This window comes from Pleurodeles waltl, chromosome 1_2, assembly GCF_031143425.1.
Source record: "Pleurodeles waltl isolate 20211129_DDA chromosome 1_2, aPleWal1.hap1.20221129, whole genome shotgun sequence".
Classification (NCBI taxonomy): domain Eukaryota; kingdom Metazoa; phylum Chordata; class Amphibia; order Caudata; family Salamandridae; genus Pleurodeles; species Pleurodeles waltl.
In genome coordinates this window covers 1,129,040,775-1,129,062,846 of record NC_090437.1, presented here as the reverse complement: position 1 = coordinate 1,129,062,846, position 22,072 = coordinate 1,129,040,775, and positions in this window count along the sequence as shown.

Sequence of the window (22,072 nt, the reverse complement as noted above, 5' to 3'; positions counted from 1 at the left end):
CCGCTGATATGCAGTGCTACACTCAGCAGCTCGGCGTGCCACCACCACAGTGAAATATAGGGCCTTATTTGGAGTTTGGAAGACAGGATATCAAAATCACAAACATGGTGGATGTCCTGTCTGCCTTATTACAAGTGCTTTATAGCCAAAAGTAAATGTAATATGCCATACTGATATTCACCACTTTTTGATGGAATATCCTATTCACCAAACTCTAAATTGGGCCCTTAGTCAATCTCTACTTGCCCCGCATCATAGTGAGGGTTCAATGCTCACTCTGCTGCCAGGCCTACAGAGCTATATTTCACAACAACCAAGATTGCTGTCCATCTAAGGTGGTATGTGGGTCTTTAGAACTAGGAATACCCTACTACTCGAGGTTGCAAAGTTCAAGATAATACCTGCTCTAAACAAACATCTTCTCTGGGTTGCAATTATGCCCTTGAACTCCCTACCCCCTGAAGTAGGGAAACACCATAGCCTCCTCTCTTCCAGAAATCACTTCAGAACACACCTCCTTTGTTAATTCCAAAAGTAATTCCCTTTTTATCTAAATCATGATAGCTCAATATGTTAGCAAAAATCGCATTCACTGTGTTCTACCGCCTTTGTTTCTGATTGTTAATTATTCTTGTGCCTTATCTTTGAATGCATTGTCAGCTTTTGTGTGAAGCGCCCTATTACCTTCCAGTCCAGGTTTGCTTTTGAGAATGCAGATGTCAGTGTTCCATGAGACAAAGACAATGGCAAGAAATCGAGAGGTAATATCTTGCACTGAATCTGCCAAGGAGAACTGATGAAGCACATAAGAGAGCACTTATTAGATCCTGTGCCTTGAGTGCTAAAGCCTTGAGCTCTGGAGGCATATTGTGTGCCATATCTCAGCTGCTAAAGCCAGACCTATTTGCTTGGCGGCCAAAGCTTGTTTTATTGTGGCATCAGCTGCCATTACTGCCAAGGATAGAGACAGATAACATACAGAGTGAAATAACATATTAAAATTTAAAATTAGTCTAATTAAAAGACGATTGTGATTCAGAAATCTGTATATCATTTTCTACTATGCACAAACTAATGCTTAAAATAAGCTAAAGACAAAGTAAATGAACTATGCACGTTTACCAACACACTGCAAATTATAAATTTCCCTGCAAAACCTTCTGCTTGTTTTCTACACCTGTGGTTCCATTTTGACCAAGCGCTACAAAATCTGTAAACAAGTTCTGCATTTTTTCCAACAATAGTGAATGCTACATTTCCTGTGTGAAGGTGAAAAGTGATCATTGTACTCCACAAGCCCTAATTCTGCTGTCATGAGAAATTAATGCACCAAGAATCCCATTGTCTGTATAAGGTGACAAAGACTGCAGCTAGACTTTAACATCAATACTTAGACATAGCTGTTTAATATCCCAGCTTTGACACTTCTCTCAGCTAGTTCAGTTAATCCATATCTTTGTAAGGGAAGGATCAGTGGGGGATGAAAAACACAGATTTTCACTTAAGTTTGGACAAGAGGGTGTGGCTTAATGGCCAGAGCTGCCAACATTGGAACTGGGGCACCAGGTTCAAGTCTTGGTGATGACTCAACTTCCTGTTATTCTGGGCAAATTACTAAGGGCCTGATTACGACCTTGGGGGACAGGATACTCCTTCACAAACATGACAAATAGACCGCCGCCATTTTACAGGTTCCTTAGGATATAATTGAATTTGTAATACAGCATACGGGATATACATCACATTTGTGATGGAGTATCCCATCCGCCAAAGTCATAATCAGGCTCATAATCTCCCTGTGACTACCAAAATATGAATAAGTCCTTGGGTAACGCAACTGGTGCTCATGTAAAGCACTCCTATACCTATGGGTTCAGTTTGCTCTATATATAACTAAAAAAAAAAAAAAAAAAAAAAATTGGTAGCAGATACTGTTTAACTGCCAGCAATGAAGTGATCAGTATCACAACTTTGCTTCCTCAATAGAATCCCATAGGAGACATGCCACTCTTGAGGTCTAATGCAAAGCCACATGTGTGACTGGCGGTTTTAAGTCAAGATATAACTTTAGCTCTTATAGTCAGTACGGTTTATCTATTTAATTGATAGTGTCAAGGCGGGTGGGAGGCGGGGCTGCTTTTATGTTCTGTGAGAACACTGATTGTAGTCCAGCCATGTTTTGTAACTTACCTGTAGCAGCAAATTATTAGGATAATTACATGATGTTTTGCACAAGTATTTAACAATACACTGACAATGCTGCAAAAAAGTGTGCCCTCTGTACTGCTAGGGCCAACCCCTGGGACAGTGTTAAATATTTCTGATAGGTTCAGCAAGCATCTTAAACCCTGTAAGTGTCTGTCTGTCTCAATCTTCTGAATAAGTCACAAAAACATACCCCCTGACCATATCTATATGCTGTTGGGTGACTTTGGATTGTGGGTGCATCCTCTTCATCCAGAAGATCAAACAAGCATTTGCAATGCACTAGGTCTCACATTTGCTCAACTTTTCTTGCCACAAAAATTGAAAATGAAAAGTAAATCAGATGACATAAGCAAGGCGATTCAAATCACCATGGCGGCCATGAGCACAAAGGAGAGACACAAAAAAAAAAAGAAGTCCACTCACAGTCAAATGTATTGGCAATCGTGCAATTGTCCACAGAGGGAGTCTGCAAGACGGTAACAAAACCGCCCCAAGGAGGGACAAACGTAAAGCATTTACCAATGATGATAAAGGATTTTTGAAAGGCAAGCCCACGAATGAGTGAAAGTGATGGGCGTGCGGTGGGCGTGGTTAAAAGCCCACAATACTTACAACAGTTCTAAGCACTTGCACCCTTGACCTAAAAAGAGGTTGGAAATCTCCAAAATCTACTCCCTCAGGGGGAAGCAAGCCATTAAGAAGAGACATCACAATCAAGATGAACTATTGGCTTTAAATATTAACAAAATATGAACCCCTTAGGTTGTGTTGACTCGGATAGGCAAACTGGTTGTGTAAATCATCCCTCATGTATTTGTAATGTGCCCAGATTCTTGCTGACGGACCTCTAAATAAACTTGGAATTCAAATTATTTCTCAGATAAAATTGCAATTTGAATGTTTTTAACCATTTTATTGAATTTGAACACTGTTTATTACAGCAAGCATGACCAGGCCTCGTAAAATCATAAAAATGTTACTAGACCTGCAGGTTGAGTAGCTTCAATAATCTACTTGACCTAACTGTAATGTAGTTGACCCGGAAACGGGTCTCAAATTGTGTGATCCTAGGCAAATATTGCATTCTACAGTCGCTTTTTTCTTCATTCTCACATATGAGTGCACCTTCAAATATGTGAGTTTAGCATTTCTGCTGTAAAAAAAATCATCTTTTGTTTGATTAAATACGCTAAACATTTGCTCCATGTATAATAAATCTGGAGTACACATGATCCATGCATGAATCTTAGTTTACTAATAGCTTTGCCAACAGGGCAGGGGGTTTCTCAGTTTTTGTTTAAACACACACTTTAAATAAATATATTACTAAAGCATGATGTAGTAGCACACTATCATTTTCAGACAGTACATTTCCAAGAAATCCCCAAAAACGTTCCCACTAACTTGCAGGTTTACTGATGAAACTATATAGTGTATTAACAATAATCTGTGAACATTGGGTTTCAGAAAACATTTATCATTTGCACATCACCAAGTAAAGTGTTCTGACTTTTTTCATCCTATTAAAATATTTTTTTCATTACACAGAAGTACAAAAAAGGGTCTTTCACAGCTACTGAAATATATTTTGAAATGTTTGTAAAGTTGACTTAGTTATATAAATGATGTGTGTTAGGAAAAACCTGATACCAACAGCCTTTCATTTCACATAGGTCAGACAGCTCACCTTACAAAATCCTGGAACTCTGCAGTCACAAGGAAAAGTATTTGCATTGCAAAAAGACAAACTGACTTTTGACCTCTGTCTCTGTAGTAAATGTGACAACAATAAGACTTAAAGGCATTTTAATGCTTATTCAGTTTCTGACTGAACAGAACACCTGTTCTTTGTCAACTGCCAGAAGGGGCAAGTAGAATCTAAAAATAGCTCGACCTCATAAAATGAAACTCTTGAGTGGTCTTAGGAGCCGATGACAGTGTTCCAATAAAGTGAATGATTGTTCTTTGTTATACCATGCTAGAGCCAGCATCCGTTCCTTCTAGGAATTCACAATGACATGGCACTCCATACCATTATAACACAACCGAACTGTGAGCCTGTGAACCCGTATTGCATACAGCCTATACTGGCATGGTATAATCTTGCCTGTATGCAGCTTGAGTAGGGGTATGGTAGTAACACCCAGGGACATCGTGAACACCCCGCCCCGTGCCTTAGCAGCTACCACAGGGGTGGAATGCTTTACGGGCCTCTTCTGTCTGCAGCTGGACAGACAATAGTTCACAGTAAAGGTGTTAAAGAAGAAAGAAACAAGTGTTACTAGTAAAAGGAAAGAAGAATGAAAGATTGAAATAAAGGAAGGTGAGAGGAAGGATGGGTGAAAGAAATATAGGAAGAGTGTAAGGACAGATGTATGGATGGATGAAAGAGTGGATGGATGGGTGAATGGAGATGTGGTTGGACGGGTTAAAGGATGGCAGAGCAGATGGAAATCTGAATGGGTGATGATCGACTGGTGAAAGAATGGCAGAGTAAATGGAAATCTGAGTGGATGGACTGCAAAAAGGAACAATTGGTGGATGAAAGCCTTTATTGCTAGATGTGTAAATCAAAGGATGAATGTACAGGTGGAAATGGATGGAATGGTGAAAACTGAATGATGACTGAATGGATGATAGAATGTAAAAGTGAAATGATGTATATCAGAGGGTGGATGGAAGGGTGAAAGGATGAATGGATTGATGCTTGGGTGGAAGAGACAAGGGAGCACATCGAGGATGGTTTGAGTTCACTTGCTCTTGCTTGATGCCATCAGAGCTTTGGTTCAAAGTGAGGGGTATTTAAAATTTCTGGCTACTCGCTTGGTACCACCTTGAGGCATGTATGTGGGCGCAATAGGGCAGCGTAGTAAAGCCCATGCTACAGTTTATTCACTTTTGCGGGCAGCGAGGAGGGAGAGTGTACTTGTGTGGGAAGGGAGAGGCATACTATGTCAAGTTATTCAGAGCTGTTGTTGCCCTGGGAGCGCCCTGGAGGATGGAGAGCAGTTTGTCTCGCAGGGTTGCGATGGGGCACATCAATCCCCATACATCTTTGAGACAGAGCACAGCAGCCTCTGCCCTGCCCCACTAGAGAGTTATGTCCTGCTAGCATGCTATACTTGGTAGTGCAGGGGGTTTGCAATGCATTGCAGTAACCCATTTGGAGATTAGCAGTGCCAGGTTGTAAAATCCGTTGGAGGAGCCACCGGCTTTGGAGCACTAGTAGAGGTCTAATAAGCAGCTGGCCATGCAATCCAAATCCACACAACCTGTGACGCAGGTAAGGATAGTGCAGGCTTTCGCTCAGAGCATGCTTGCTGCCGTACAGCTCCAAAACATATGTACCATGTCCACCTGGAGGACGTGAAAGCGAGGGCATTCCGGTGAAGCTGTGGAGTAAATGTTGTGCAGTTTGGCTGGTCTTAAGTATGCTCTATGCAATATGTTATACTGTATGTATTTAAAACAGGAGTTGTGAGAGACTTTTCTTGGATGTATCAGCACCCTGTTCCATTCCTTTGGGGTCAACGAGTGGCCAATGTCATGTTCCCAAGTCTGCCAGAGGGTTTTAAGTAGGTCTTCAGTTTTATAGGAGATGGCTTTAATAAGCCAGGTAAGCAGTCTCCACCAATTGCTCATTGTGTGGAGTACCTGTGTTAGGGGGTGTGGCACAGGCTTTGTCTGTGATGCCACGCAGTCGCTCCAACTCCCAAACGAGGGGCCTATGCATCAGGAACCGACCCGCTGGAAGACCTGTCTGTTCTGTCAGTAGATCAAATGGGATGAGGGCCCTATCATGGAATAAGCCATCCAAGGTCACGACCTCTACTGATTCCCAAAGTGCCACTCCCTCCTGACCTATGCTTGTTTGGAAGGCCCAAATAGAGCACAGGGTTATCTCTGGGGCATACACTGGTAGTCCAGGTGCGGCTCGCAGTGCTCAACGATGACACTCATGTGCTACTCCAAAGAGGGTATTAAAGGGTACGGCAGTCCCGATCCTGGAAGAAACAATTTGTGCACAGGACTCAGCACTCTTGTCTCTGACCCCAGGCACACTTTCAGTAATTGACGACCAGATAACCAGGGAGTAGGCCCCTGGAGCTGCGCCAGCAAATAATAGTGCTCAAACATCAGAGTTCCCAACCCTCCATACTCTGTCAACAGTTGCAGTTTGGTCAGCGATACTCTGTGCCTCCCTTTGTTCCATTTGATGCTGCCCAACATTGCATTCAGCATCTGAAAGGTGCTGCATGGAAAACGAATCAGCAGATTGAATAAATAATACTGCAGCCTTGCAAACATGACCATTTTTGAGAGGGCCACCAAGCACTGCACTGTAAGGGGAAGGAAGCACCAAAAGGCAATCTGGCTCTGTAGGGAGGAGATTGCCCTTGTGATGTTGCTATCTATCATATATCGGGTTTTGTGATAAATGTTAGTGTCCAGTTATCTAAAGGTGCTGGGCTCCCACTTAATGATGTGAGTACCAACCACAATAGACAGGTCATATTCCAGTTTACTTCTTGCCCTGAGGCAATTTTCAGGGCGTCTAGAATATGTCTAGAATATGTACATCATCTATGCTGCTAGGGATATCTTTGATGTACACAAGGATATCATCTGCATACACTGAGACAGCATATGTCTTGCCACTGATGGATATGACCTAGGCATGCCCAGACTGGTGAAGCAGCTGCACAAGAGGCTGCACCACCTGCCGGGCCGGCCGGACGTGCCGCGCCCCTTCTGTTCTTTACTTCCTCGCACAAGGCCCCAAAGGGGGTATGGGGCCTCGGCGAGTCTTGGGCGTAGCACGCCCTCAATATTTACTGTGGGCACCTTCCCCCTACTCCTCACTTACCTGGTGAGCCTGTCCTTTTCATCTTTTTTTTCTTTTCTCTCTTTTTTCTCCTTTTCCTCTTGTTTTTATGTCCACATGTAGCAACCATTTTCTTTCTTTCTCCCAGCATGCCTTTCTTTTTCCCTGCATGCCTTAGGACCCTTTTTCAAAATGGCGTCTTTTTTCTATATGTTCCTATGATTCTTTCCCAATCCAATATGGACTTTAGAGACCCCTTCATGTGTACTGTGGGGTCAAGATACCTCTATCCTGACCCCATATGAATGTTTTTCTTTATGTTTTCTCCCTTGAGGCCCAGCCAAGATACAAAATGGCAGGGGTTCAGGCAGTAGCCATGTTAAAAATATCAGCACAGGCAATGAACAGGGAAAAAGTGTTTTGGGTCTTCCTTTTTCTTGGCCTCTGCTTGACAAATCACCCTGGAACTGTCCACATAGCAGCTGATCTAACTAGCATAAAGGTTTTGAAAATTTCATATGATTTGTCAAATGGTGCTTAAGTTATTAGCAAAACAAAAAACATGTTGTTCATGGGAAAAGTTGATCCTAGTTATAACTACCCACTGGCTACTGCCAGTAGGTAATATATATACATATATATTCACTGAAAGAAAAAAAGGTTACAGGAATGTTATAGTTAGGAAATAGAATTTAAAAAGCCATGGAAATTAAGTTTAAAAAACAAAGGTTAGAGGGATGTTATAGGTTCTTAGAAATTCAGAAGTTATAGTTAGAGTTATTTATAGTAACCCATCACCTCCCTGAAGCATTTTATTTCAAAAGGAGGACCACACGGACCCCCCCTCCTGGGACTATATGAAGCCCTGGGGACCACTACCTCCCTGGGGCAAAAAGAAAGTGATTGGGGGTGGCGGCACAGACCCCCTAACCCCCAGGTACCACTACCTCCCCAGGGCCATTTAACATTTTACAGAAGGAAGTGGGGCCCCCCTCCCGGAGCCATTTATGGCTCTAGGGCCCGACAACCCCAGGGCCAGTTCCTGCTATCACCTGAGGTGCTCACCCTTGGGAGATAGTTGCTTGGTTTTGCTTGGCAGGAGCTGTGACAACTCCCGCAAAGCAAGCGGAAGCTGTCAAAATGCTCCCGTTTGTTGGAAGCAGAGTTTTCTGCATGCAACAGCAATGCCAGCTCCCGCAGGAGGTGGCAAGCTGGCTGGGACCACAGCGGCCTTGTGGTTCCCCACATAGTCCCCGTGCATGAGCAAGGGGAAAGCAAGTGGTGTTCTCTGCATTTTGACCAAGAAAAGTTATCGGTAATCCTTGATGATCCTTGAGGTGCGCCAGAGGCAAGCCCGTCTGCGCCCGTCCACGCCTGGACCGCGCCCAGCGCCAGTCCCCCTGCCCCTCCTAGCCAAACTCCCCCCAGACAACACTACCAGCCCCACTCCCTCAACCCCGGAGCCCACCCCACCTGCATTCAAACCAGCCACACACACACACAAGGCCCCTTCTGCCGCACCTGCCTATTCTCCTGCTCCACCTCCCACGCACCCCACACCAACACCTTACGCAACAGCCTCCACACAACAACATCCGCACCCACCAAAAAACCCACAACCTGCACATGCCCCACGCCAATACCACCTCAAACCACAGCAACACCACAAGCACCCCCGCCAACACAATCACACATCACAACAACCACTCCACTCGCAACCATCTCAGCTGCCTGCTACTAAACACCTGGTCACTACACAAACATGCCATTGAACTCTGGGACCTCATCTCATCACACTCACCGGACATCGTCTTCCTCACAGAAACCTGGACAAACCTCTCATCCGAGCCAGATATAGCCCCAGCCACCCCAGAGGGCTACAAACTCCAGCGCAAAGACCGCCTTAATAAACCAGGAGGCAGCATCGCCATCATTCACAGAGACACCATCACGGTCACCACCAACACCCTCGACACCCTCAACAACGCAGAACACATGCACTTCCTTATCCACATCAACAACACCACCACCCTCAGAGGCACACTCGTATACCGAACCCCAGGACCACGCCCCCCCTTCTGCAACACCATCAGCACGCACGCTCTCACATCCACAGACTACATACACCATCGCCCCCAAACTCCGAGCCATAATCAACAGCTCATTCGAAACCGCCACCTTCCCAGACCCCTGGAAACACGCGGAAGTCACCGCCCTCCTAAAAAAGCCCAAAGCCGACCCAGGCGACCTCTCCAACTACCGCCCCATCTCCCTCCTCCCTTTTCCAGCCAAGGTCATGGAGAAACTAGTCAACTCCCGCCTATCCCACTTCGTCGAGGCAAACCACACACTCGACCCTTCCCAATCTGGGTTCCGCAAGAACCACAGCACGGAAACCGCTCTCATCGCATGCACCAACAAAATCAGATTCAGAGTCGACATGGGCGAGACCGTTGCACTCATACTCCTGGACCTCTCCGCAGCCTTTGACACTGTCTGCCACCACACACTCCGCACACGCCTTCACAACGCTGGGATCCGCCACAAAGCCCTAGATTGGCTCACCTCCTTCCTCACCGACAGAACCCAAAAAGTCCATCTCCCACCCTTCCAATCCTCCGCCACCAAAATCACCTGCGGAGTCCCACAAGGCTCCTCCCTCAGCCCCACACTCTTCAACATTTACGTGGCCCCACTAGCCAACATCCTCGAACCTCACGGTATCACCATCCTCTCATACGCTGATGGCACACAACTCATCTTCTCCCTCACCCGCAACGCCACCACCGCCAAAACCAACCTACACCGCTGCCTGGATGACAGCCAACCACCTCAAACTCAACTCCAGCAAAACAGAGATAATCATTTTTGGCCCACACAAAAACACTTGGGACTCCTCCTGGTGGCCCACCACGCTAGGCCCCGCACCCACCCCCGCAAACCACGCACGCAACCTCTGCATCATCCTGGATCCCTCCCTCTCAGTGGGCCAACAAATCAACGCCATCACCTCCTCATGTTTTAACACACTTCGCACACTGAAAAAAACATTCAAATGGATCCCCACAGAGACTAGAAAGACAGTCACCCACGCACTCATCAGCAGGAGGCTAGACTACGGCAACGCCCTCTACGCCGGCACCACACTCAAACTCAAGCGCAAACTACAGTGAATCCAGAACGCAGCCGCACAACTCATCCTCGACCTCCCCCGCCATGAACACATCTCACCACACCTCAAAACCCTCCACTGGCTCCCCATAGACAAAAGGATCACCTTTAAGATCCTCATCCACGCACACAAATCCCTCCACAACACCGGCCCAACCAACCTTAACGAAAGAGTGACCTTCCACACTCCCACACGCCACCTCCGCTCCGCCGACCTCTCTCTCGCCACGCTCCCCGCATCAAACACACCACCACTGGAGGCAGATCTTTCTCCTATCTGGCCCCCAAAGCCTGGAACTCCCTCCCCACCCACCTCCGCAAGACCCAGGACCTCCTACTCTTCAGGAAGAGCCTTAAAACCTGGCTTTTCAAACAGTGATCTCCCGTCCCCTCTTCCCCCACCCCCCAGCGCCTTGAGACCCTCACGGGTGAGTAGCGCGCTATATAAATCTCTTTGATTGATTGATTGATTGATGGAGGTGTTCTTTCTTGTGATCTGCTGCTGAGACCAGAAATTGTGTTTTCCCTTTTAAAAACTATAAGTATGTAAAATGGCCTAGAAGTCCTACCCATTTGCCCCCCCCCATGTACTTTAGTGGTATGCAACATCTTCCTGCCCTTTCTCCCAACCAAAGAAGCACTTACTTCTCTAAAGTACAAATCATCCAAGTGTGTTTTCTCTGCAGTTCCATCTCAAAGTTATCTGATGAAGATGCTCGAGGAACAATTACATTGGCAAAGTTACAGACACCCAAGGTCACTGGAGACATCACCTTGGCATCCTTGACGCAGCTGTAGTGTAGGAGATGCACTATACATTTACCTAACAAGGTTAGCACTTAGTAATTAACCAGTAGAAGCTACTCCAGTTGGGTAGACATTTTGCACAAAACGGTGGCCTCTTATTAGGTAAATGCGCAAGGCAGGATTCATTTGTGCATGATGCTGATTTCACAGTAATGAAACCTCACCAGGAAGCACTTACAGATATAAACAAAGCAGTTGCCCAAGTCGAAGCTCCTCAGCTGTGATGTACTAATCATCCTGAGTTCTTGTGAATTGTCAATGCAAAGCAAGTGTTTTTTCTCTGCATTTCTACCTTGAAAAGTTATCTGTAAACCTTGATGGAGGCATTTGCATCCTTGCTTTTTTCAAGTGCAGTATCTCATGTAGTGACTGTGACACATGGGTTCTTTCTTGTTATCTGCTGCTGAGACCAGAAATCATGTTCTCGCTTTTAACTATACAAGTATGTAAAATGGCCCAGAAGCCCCGCTCCTTTGGACCCACCCCATATAGATTAATTGTATGCAACATCTTCCCGCCATTTTCTCAGGAATATGGACAGCTTACTAAAAAGACCCCGAGTGCATTTCCTCCTGATTTTGGAGACATATTCTTGATGCACAGGAAAAGTTTCACATCTCCACCAAACAAAGAAGCACTTCATGAGTGTCATGGGGTTGGGTGGTTATAGGGGATAGGCTGCAGGCCCTTCAGCCAACCTCCGCCGCACACAGCCAAAGGCTGTGTGTGGTGCATGGTTGGGTGCCTATAGGGGTTTGGCTGCAGGCCAGGCCCTTCAGCCAACCGGCTGTGCACAGCAGAGATTGGACTAATGTAAAATAATTAAAATTACTTAATATTAAAAATACCACAGAAATTCACTTAAAAAACAAAGGTTACAGGGATGTTATACTTAGGCTCCCATTTCACAGAGTTATTTCAAGTAACTGTAACTCGCGCAGGATGAAAATTCCTTAAATGCAGGCATATCTTAACATATATTTATATATTATGCTAATATTTACTGGTGGGAGTAGTGTTATGTTATATTTGGCTGCTCAATTTGCTAAAACACAACGGACATCAAAGTATGAGTGCATATTTATCAGTTAAATAAATATGAAAATATACCATTTATGACTCCATTTATTATCAAAATCAGTGGCGGCAGGTGACATTTGAAAGTGGTGGGGCGTGAAATTCTGGGTACGACTTTTATGTAGCGAGTGAGGCGAGGAAGCTCAATGGACAAACGTGGGGTTCAGGGTGGGTCCTCCTCCCAAGAAATAATTTAAAAAAGATTGACAAATGGTGCATTTGAAAAGGAATAAATTCTAGTGCGAAAGCAAGGTTTATAAAGCAGTCGGAATGTATAGTCTTAAAATATTAAACACATTAAAAACTGCCCGATATCTTACTGCATTAATATGTTTCCCTTTAATTTAATGTGTGAATTGTACACTGCAACAACTTCAAGCCCTTTAAACTGTGTGCTTACCCAGTGTCTTGCACTGCATGTGGCATCAACTTTAGAAGAAAATGCTCTAACCAGGCATCAGGAAGCACCCACAGCTGCTGGCTGCAATCGGTCATACAGAAATAGGTGCAGATAGGTCTTTGAGTTGGATGGAAAAAGTGGGGGCTCTCTAAAAGGGAACATGCAAAATACATTTCTGTGATTCCCATAATGTGCCACCTGGCCTGTATTTTGGTTTCTCCCTGAGATGTTACTGCATCTAGAAATATAACACAATAACTGATATACACCTAAAACCTGTCAGTACTGTTGGCTTTGTCAGTGATTGCTAACTCTTTAAGATAAACGAGTAACAACAATGATTAGTTATAAATGCTTAACATTGGAAATGTTTCAGTTCTGAAATTGTGAGACTGTTAATTAAATAATATTGAGGCCTGTGGAAGGAGTAGGGGCGTCAGTTATGTGTGCTTCATGTTAGATATGTTTGCCCTTTTTCTCTTCACATCTCATCCATCTACACATTTTCAACCTCCTTTCCCCTCTTCAGCATCCTCTCTTCACTCTCCTCTGAATGCACTTTGTCGCATCTCCCTCATTTTACCACATCAAACATACACTGCGTGCATTCACATTTTAGCACTTTATTTCCTTTTGCTTTTGCCTTCTAAATATTTTGACCTGTGTGCACCCCCTTCACACACGTTTACAATGAATTTCAATGGTAACTGGAATACATGACCATTGTTCTGTGTGCCCTGCAGAAATGCCAACCCCCTGACAAGCACTTTGCTTTACCTTCAGACTCAGCACCAGCTCTCTCAATCAAAGCCCCTCATATACACCTGGCACGAGTCAAAGTTTGCACTATACAAGAGTAATACAATGCACAGACACACAGCATGATGAAACAGTTAAGTCTCTTGGGGAATGCAACATTAAGTAAAACGTGAAATAAGAGAGGAACTAAATTGCTTTTTAACATTCATTGTTTGCATATCAATCTTTGTTTGTGGCGTTAATGCTTAGGGAATTACGACAGGGCCAAGTTTAATGGCATACAGCAGATAACTGCCTTTACTGTAAGCATTTATTTCTCCCTTTGTGATTGACTCTGTTATTTAGATAAATTTCGCTCGGGAGCAAGTATGCTGCTCGTCCTTTGGATCAATTTCATGAGGGAACAAATACAGCAGATCCATGTCTAAAGGAGCCAGCGATCTGCAGCCAGGGCCTGGGGTGTCACAGTGGGGGAGGTTAGTGTGACAAGGGGTTTCAGTACACTCAAAATAACTCAAGATGTGCATTATAACACTTACCTAGGCACTACATCACACCTGCTTGCATCCACTCCTACTGTGTGACGAGTTGGGAAAGGGTGGGATCTGTGCCTGTGAATGACAGACGGCTGCCCTCACACAGGGATGAAGACTCCAATGCCTGAAACCATAACACAAAAAGTGTCACTGGCCTAAAGTGGCTCCTGCCATAGACCACAATAGAAATTAAAGGCTTTAGAGCAGTCAAACCTGCGTTGTACGTCACAGTGTAGGAAGTTGATTTACTGTCTAGATTCCGTCTCCTGCTTCAAATGAGGCAGGCCAGGCAACCTGGGACAGACAGGCCAGATTTAAACGCATGATTTGTGTAGAGTTACGACTGTTACTATCGCATCTCTGAACAAATCGATCTGTAGGAAGTTCAGAGGGGCGCAGCCCTAAAGGAGAAACCACCCCTGCTCAAAATACAAAATAAATATGGATAAATGCTAAAAAAAAAAACCAAAAGAAATATGGATGAATACAGAAATGTTAAAAACAAAATACCATAAAACCCAAAACCCTCATTATAACCATCCTTTCAATGGTTTTCACCATTCTGCTCATTTTGGGACCATGTATAGGGTGTTGTGACATACTATAGAGGGCTGTCCATAAGGCCTGGTAGTGCCTACTGTAGGAAGGTAGCCTCTTTCTAGCCTTGTTACCCCCACTGTGAGTGTATTTCAGGGTGTTTTTACTGTCTCACTGGGATCCTGCTAGCCAGGGCCCAGTGCTCATAGTGAAAACCCTATGTTGTCAGTACGTTTGGTATGTGTCACTGGGATCCAGCTAGCCAGGACCCCAGTGCTCATAGGTTTGTGGCCTATATGTGTTCCCTGTGTGGTGCCTAACTGCATCACTGAGGCTCTGCTAACCAGAACCTCTTTGTTTATGCTCTCTCTGCTTTTACAATTGTCACTACAGGCTAGTGACTAATTTCACCAATTCTCATTGGCACACTGGAACACCCTTATAATTCCCTTGTATATGGTACCTAGGTACCCAGGGTATTGGGGTTCCAGGAGATCCCTATGGGCTGCAGCATTTCTTTTGCCACCCATGGGGAGCTCAGACAATTCTTACACAGGACTGCCACTGCAGCCTGAGTGAAATAACGTCCACGTTATTTCACAGCCATTTTCACTGCACATAAGTAACTTATAAGTCACCTAAATGTCTAACCCTCACGTGGTGAAGGTTAGGTGCCAAGTTACTTAGTGTGTGGGCACCCTGGCACTAGCCAAGGTGCCCCCACATTGTTCAGGGCAAATTCCCCGGACTTTGTGAGTGCGGGGACACAATTACACGCGTGCACTACATATAGGTCAATACCTATATGTAGCGTCAACATGGTAACTCCGAACATGGCCATGTAACATGTCTAGGATCATGGAATTGTCACCCAAATACCATTCTGGTATTGGGGGGACAATTCCATGCATCCCCGGGTCTCTAGCACAGAACCCGGGTACTGCCAAACTGCCTTTCCAGGGTCTCCACTGCAGCTGCTGCTGCTGCCAACCCCTCAGACAGGATTCTGCCCCCCTGGGGCCTGGGCAGTCCAGTCCCAGGAAGGTAGAACAAAGGATTTCCTCTGAGAGAGGGTGTTACACCCTCTACCTTTGGAAATAGGTGTGAAGGGCTGGGGTGGAGTAGCATCCCCCAGCCTCTGGAAATGCTTTGATGGGCACACATGGTGCCCATCTCTGCATAAGCCAGTCTACACCGGTTCAGGGATCCCCCAGCCCTGCTCTGGCGCGAAACTGGACAAAGGAAAGAGGAGTGACCACTCCCTTGACCAGCACCTCCCAGGGGAGGTGCCCAGGGCTCCTCCAATGTGTCCCAGACCTCTGCCATCTTGGATTCAGAGGTGTTGGGGCACAATGGACTGCTCTGAGTGGCCAGTGCCAGCAGGTGACGTCAGAGACCCCTCCTGATAGGTGCTTACCTCTTTCAGTAGCCAAGCCTCCTTTCTTAGTAGCCAAAGCTCCTTTTTTGGCTATTTAGGGTCTCTCCTCTGGGCTATTCCTCAGATAACGAATGCAAGAGCTCACCAGAGTTCCTCTGCACTTCCCTCTTTGACTTCTGCCAAGGATCGACCACTGACTGCTCCAGGACGCCTGAAAAACCGCAACAAAGTAGCAAGACGACTACCAGCAACATTGTAGCACCTAATCCTGCCGGCTTTTTCGACTGCTTCCTGGTGGTGCATGCTCTGAGGGCTGTCTGCCTTCACCCTGCACTGGAAATCCCAAAGAAATCTCCCGTGGGTTGACGGAGTCTTCCCCCTGCTAAAGCAGGCACCACACTTCTGCATCACCGGTCCTCTGGGTCCCCTCTCATCCTGACGAGCATGGTCCCTGGAACACAGGAGCTGGATCCAAGTGACCCCTCACAGTCCAGTGGTCCTTCAGTCCAAGTTTGGTGGAGGTAAGTCCTTGCCTCCCCACGCCAGATGCCAAACCTGTGTACTGTGTGATCTGCAGCTGCTCCGGCTTCTGTGCACTTTTCCAAGGATTCCTTTGTGCACAGCCTAGCCTGGGTCCCCAGCACTCCGTCCTGCATTGCCCAACTCGCTGAGTTAGACTTCGATGTCGTGGGACCCTCATTTATGACTCTGAGTCAACTGCCATCCTCTGGTCTTCCAAGTGCCTACTCCAGTACTTCTGAGGGTGCTGCCTGCTTCTGCGGGGGCTCTCTGAGTTGCTGAGCACCCAATCTCTCTCCTCCTCCAAGTGGCGACATCCTGGTCCTTCCTGGGCCCCAGCAGCACCCAAAATCCTCAACTGCGACTCTTGCAGCTAGCAAGGCTTGTTTGCAGTATTTCTGCCTGGAAACACTTTTGCAACCACCAACACGCCGTGGGACATCTTCCATCCAAAGGAGAAGTTCCTGGCTCCTTTCGTTGTTGCAGAATCTTCTTCCACCTGGAGGCAGCCTTTTTGCACCTTCATCGGGGGTTTAGTGGGCTCCTGTCCCCCCTGGACACTTTCGTGACTCTTGGACTTGGTCCCCTTCCTTTACAGGAATCCGTCTTCAGTGTTTTGCTGGTGCTTGTGGTTCTTGCAGAATCCCCTATCACGAGTATTGTATCTTTCTCGGGTAGTAGGGTAACTTTACTCCTACTTTTCAGGGTCTTGGGGTGGGGTATCTTGGACACCCTTACTGTTTTCTTACAGTCCCAGCGACCCTCTACAACCTCCCATAGGTCTGGGGTCCATTTGTGATTCGCATTCCACTTCTGGAGTATATGGTTTGTGTTGCCCCTAGACCTATGTCTACCTATTGCATCCTATTGTGATTCTACATTGTTTGCACTACTTTTCTTACTGTTACTTACCTGTTTTGGGTTTTTGTGCATATAACATGTGTATATTACTTACTTCCTAAGTGAGGGTATTCTCTGAGATACTTTTGGCATATTTTCACTAAAATAAAGTACCTTTATTTTTAGTAACTCTGGGTATTGTGTTTTCTTGTGATATTGTGCTATATGATATAAGTGGTATAGTAGGAGCTTTGCATGTCTCCTAGTTCAGCCTAAGCTGCTTTGCCATAGCTAACTTCTTTCAGCCTAAGCTGCTAGAAATACCTCTATTCTACTAATAATGGATAACTGGACCTGGCACAAGGTGTAGGTACCACAAGGTACCCACTATAAGCCAGGCCAGCCTCCTACACCTACTTTATAAATAGATAATGTATAGAAGTGACATTATTGACTTAAAATGCTACATAGATGAGGTATTTAACTGAAACATCTCAATGAGGTAAATAATAAGCAACGCAAAGCCTCACAAACCTTGTTACACACCTGCCAACTTTATCGGTACCGATGCCAAGCGAAGCAAAGCCCTGCAAAGCCTCACCTCACAGCTCATTGGAACTGATGCAGAGCAAAACAAAGCCCCACAAAGCTTCACTACATAGCTTAATTGGAACCAACGCTGGACGACATGAAGCCTCACAAAGCAATGTCGTATAAACTGCGCACCTAGGACACAAGGTACAGTCCTCAGCAGGCCAAACTTGGTACTTTGGATGGCCTGCGCTCTCTCACAGTCAGCCAGAACTTGTGACTTTGGCCTGGTCCAGCGTGATTAGATACCCTCACTTGGCACTTTGCACCTTCAGGTGCTACTTTTATCTAAATCTTTAAAATTACATATCTCCAGTTCTACTGATTAGACTTTTGTAATTTTGATCTCAAATAATTTATTAAAATTGACTCTATTTTCATAAATTATATAGGTTTTTTTGTGTTGTGTTTGCACTTTATTAGTGTTGAAGTGCTGCATTAATACTTTACTCATTGCCTCTAAGTTAAGGCGGATCGCTTTTGTGCCTAGCTATCAGAGGGTTAAGCACATGTTAATTTAGTGAATTTTTGTGGCTCTCCCTGACAAAGATTCTGTTTCTTGCTTGAGTAGGGCTTCAACTCCCTCAACCAGCACCCCAGTTTCTCACATCATGATTTATATAATACTTTATTTTTGAGCAGCTGCTAGGCTCTTGGCAATATGAAGAATAAACATTGGCTAAAAGCAAACATATTTTTGTTCCCACAAAGCACACTTTGCCATAGTAGTCTCTGACACTGAAGGGAACTACTTTGTGTGGATGTGCTCCTTGTGAAAGAAGAGAATGCTGGCATTTACAGTGGAGTTAGCCATGACTGAAGTGTGATGACCAACTGTCCTGTTCTGTAGTGAAAAAAAGAAAAATGTGAATGACACCGCAAAAGGCCAAAGTATGAAGAGGGCTATCTGAAAGCCCATGTAAGTAAGTATGTTAAATAAATGTAATTTTAATTAAAACAAAAGGTATTGGCTAAAGCGAGACCTAAAAAAAGAAACAGATAAGCTACTGCATTGCCTCAGGGAACTTGAGAGCTTCGTATTTCTGATCTCCGCCAGTGCCTACTTCAACGTAGCAATGGGAGTGTTTGTGACGAGGGGTTCTGACTCGCTGCATGGATTTAGTTATGTGCTCAGGTTTTAGCATTTAATGTCAGTACAGAAGCACTGCACAAGAAATCAGCATACAGTGGTATTTTGATCCTTAAACGGAGGCCTGCTCTGCGGCAAAGATCGAGTCAAAAGCATCCTTTGGCTCTCACAGCACACTCATGGTTTTTGAAACTAATATTAAGGTGGCTTCATGTCTGAACATAAATACCCCCCACACTTGGCCCAATCCAAGCTGTGCAATTCCACATATACATCCATTAATAAACATTAATAAACTTAAAACTGCAGTGTGGCTGCATTTTGCTGTGGGAATACTTGGCCGTAGTTTTATTACAAGCATGGACTTATGTTACATCATCATTGACCTCATAAATCACAGTAATCAGTCATAAATCACAATGGCAAGGCCATAAAAACATTATTACAGTGTCATAAATTATTCTTAGTGTCACCCCATTGTTCCTGACATGATCATAAATCATGATTAGGAGACATGTCATAAATCACAGTCGATAAGTGATACATCATCTCTACCATGCATAAATCATTTTGACAGGATCATAAAACTTGTTCTCGAGTGGAGTTCTGGCATCTTGTACGTCTTTTTTCTGTATGATACCTTTGTGTTGAAACTCCATCAGCCGTCAAAACCTTCTTTGGTGCAAAAATCCTGTTGATGCCAAAATTGCCCTTGATGCCAAAACTACCTTCAGCGTCGAAACTGCCAAAGACTGCGTCGGAGCCCATACAGAGGCCCTGTGAGCCAATATTTGAGAAACTTCAAGACAAATTATATAAAATGCAAAAGATTACGTTTATTCATCCAGAGACTGGCAAACTAGTGTCAAAACTGCCTCCAGCCCTAACGGATGCCCTTTAAAAAAAGTAGAAATCATTTGAAGAGGAGACCATGGAGCCAAACCTTAAGGCTCACAAGACAAAAACGCAAAGATAGGGGCACTAGCCCTATTCTTTTTCCTCCAACTCCTTCACCGGTTTTTACACCTATCTCTTCCTACTCCACGTCTCCCACCACCTGCAATATCACCAGCTCATTTGCACTCACCTGAGCACCTACCTTCGGAGCAGCTGCACACATCATCTGCACCATACTCCACGGGTAACACTGATACAGGGGAGGCTATAGTACCATATGATATGTCATATTTTGCAGACCCACAGGGGTACCCAGACATCATACAGGATCAATATGATGTAGACCCTGTGGACGATACTGACGCACCAGATGTTACTCCGATCAATCATTGGGTCACTAGTAGGGTGGTACAATATCATAAATTGGATCTCCATACTTTACAGAATGACTTCCTAGTAGAGAAACAAACTAGAACTCATGGGACAGTAAAGTTCTTACATATGTTGAAAAGAATGTTTAAATCCACAGAGGAATTTTCAAGTAGCCAGTCAAATCCTGGGTAATAACACCAAGAATGACAACAAAATACAAGGTATGCCCATTCGGACCCTCCATACATCAAGGTTCAAGTTCCCTCTTATTTCTTGGTAGTTCACATGGCTAGAAAGAGTGCTAATTCTCAGTGCACTGGCGATGCACCTCCAACAGAAAAAAACAAGTGAAATAAAATACGATGTGGCAGGAAAACTTGTTGCTGCATAAGCGGCTAATCACCTCTGCATAGCTAATTCAGTAGGATTACTTTCACATTATAATAGAACCCAATGGAATGAGATGCAGGAACTACTGCTGCATCTTCCTGAGCAATATTGTCACAGATGGCCTCAATTGGTTGAGGAAGGTCGATTGATTTCCAATGCAACCATTCAAGGCACACTAGATTCCGCCTATACTAGTGTTAGGGCAGTCAGTATGTGTATTATCATTAGGGCCGTGCATGGCTTAGGGTATCAGGCTTTAAGCCTGACGTATATCATTAATTCAATCTACCTTTTGATGGGCAACAATTATTTGGACCCCAGGTGGTTGAGATGTTAGAGATAATAAAAAAAGAGACATAGACAGCCAAAGCCATGGATGCCCTACAAATTATCCAGCCTAGAGGTTCCTTTCGGAGAGTACAGTATAGACCTACATAAAGACCTGCCACATCTATAGATTCAGGCAATGTACAAAAACATAAATTAGGATTCACACAAAATATAGCAAAACCTCACTTCCATCCTTTGCAAGTGCAGCACAATATTAAAGTCAGCTAAAGCCTATCCTAGTCCAAAAAGGGTGCAAAAGTTCCAGCTGGCGTTGCCCCTATTTCAACCACATCATCATGTCACAGTGAAGAGAGTCAATGAAGGTGTCATGCATATCCAGAATACTCGACTACACATGCGCGACTTTCAACGCACTCTTCAATCACAATGCTCTCAAGCGGAGGGGCATCTACAGGATCTAATGGTGGTAAGGCCATCTACCCATTGCTCTCTGCATTGTAGAACACCAACAATCTGTTTGATTCTGCCATTCAAAGTCCCAATTCCGCAAATAATTACTACAGATGTGTCCCTGCAGTGCGGGGAGGTTCATATATTCTAGATATATATAGTTCTTTAGAAAATATGTATTGCTACTATGTCATAACAATAAACTACACACATACTCTTTAAACCTGTTTAACTAATGTATATTTACTCACGGTTTAAATATGTATAGGTATGTACATATATGTGTGTGTATTCATGTGTGATGTATGTGTGAATGTGTGTGTGTGGATATATATATATATTAGATACTTATGAATCCCTGCTCTCATTTTATATCACACTGATCAAATGTTTATTATCATAAGTATTTGGCTATTCAAAAATTGAGTAAAGATAAATAAATGTTAGAAAAGTACACTTATTGATTAACCTCAAATATTACAGATCTTGAAAGTCTGTGTTTAGACAATACTACTTTTCTTCTCATATTATACCCATTATTATATTCCTTGGACATATATTCCCTTCTTATGTACTTACATATCTATTTATTTATTACTCTACAGGGAGTGCAGAATTATTAGGCAAGTTGTATTTTTGAGGATTAATTTTATTATTGAACAAAAACCATGTTCTCAATGAACCCAAAAAACTCATTAATATCAAAGCTGAATATTTTTGGAAGTAGTTTTTAGTTTGTTTTTAGTTTTAGCTATGTTAGGGGGATATCTGTGTGTGCAGGTGACTATTACTGTGCATAATTATTAGGCAACTTAACAAAAAAAAATATATACCCATTTCAATTATTTATTATTACCAGTGAAACCAATATAACATCTCAACATTCACAAATATACATTTCTGACATTCAAAAACAAAACAAAAACAAATCAGT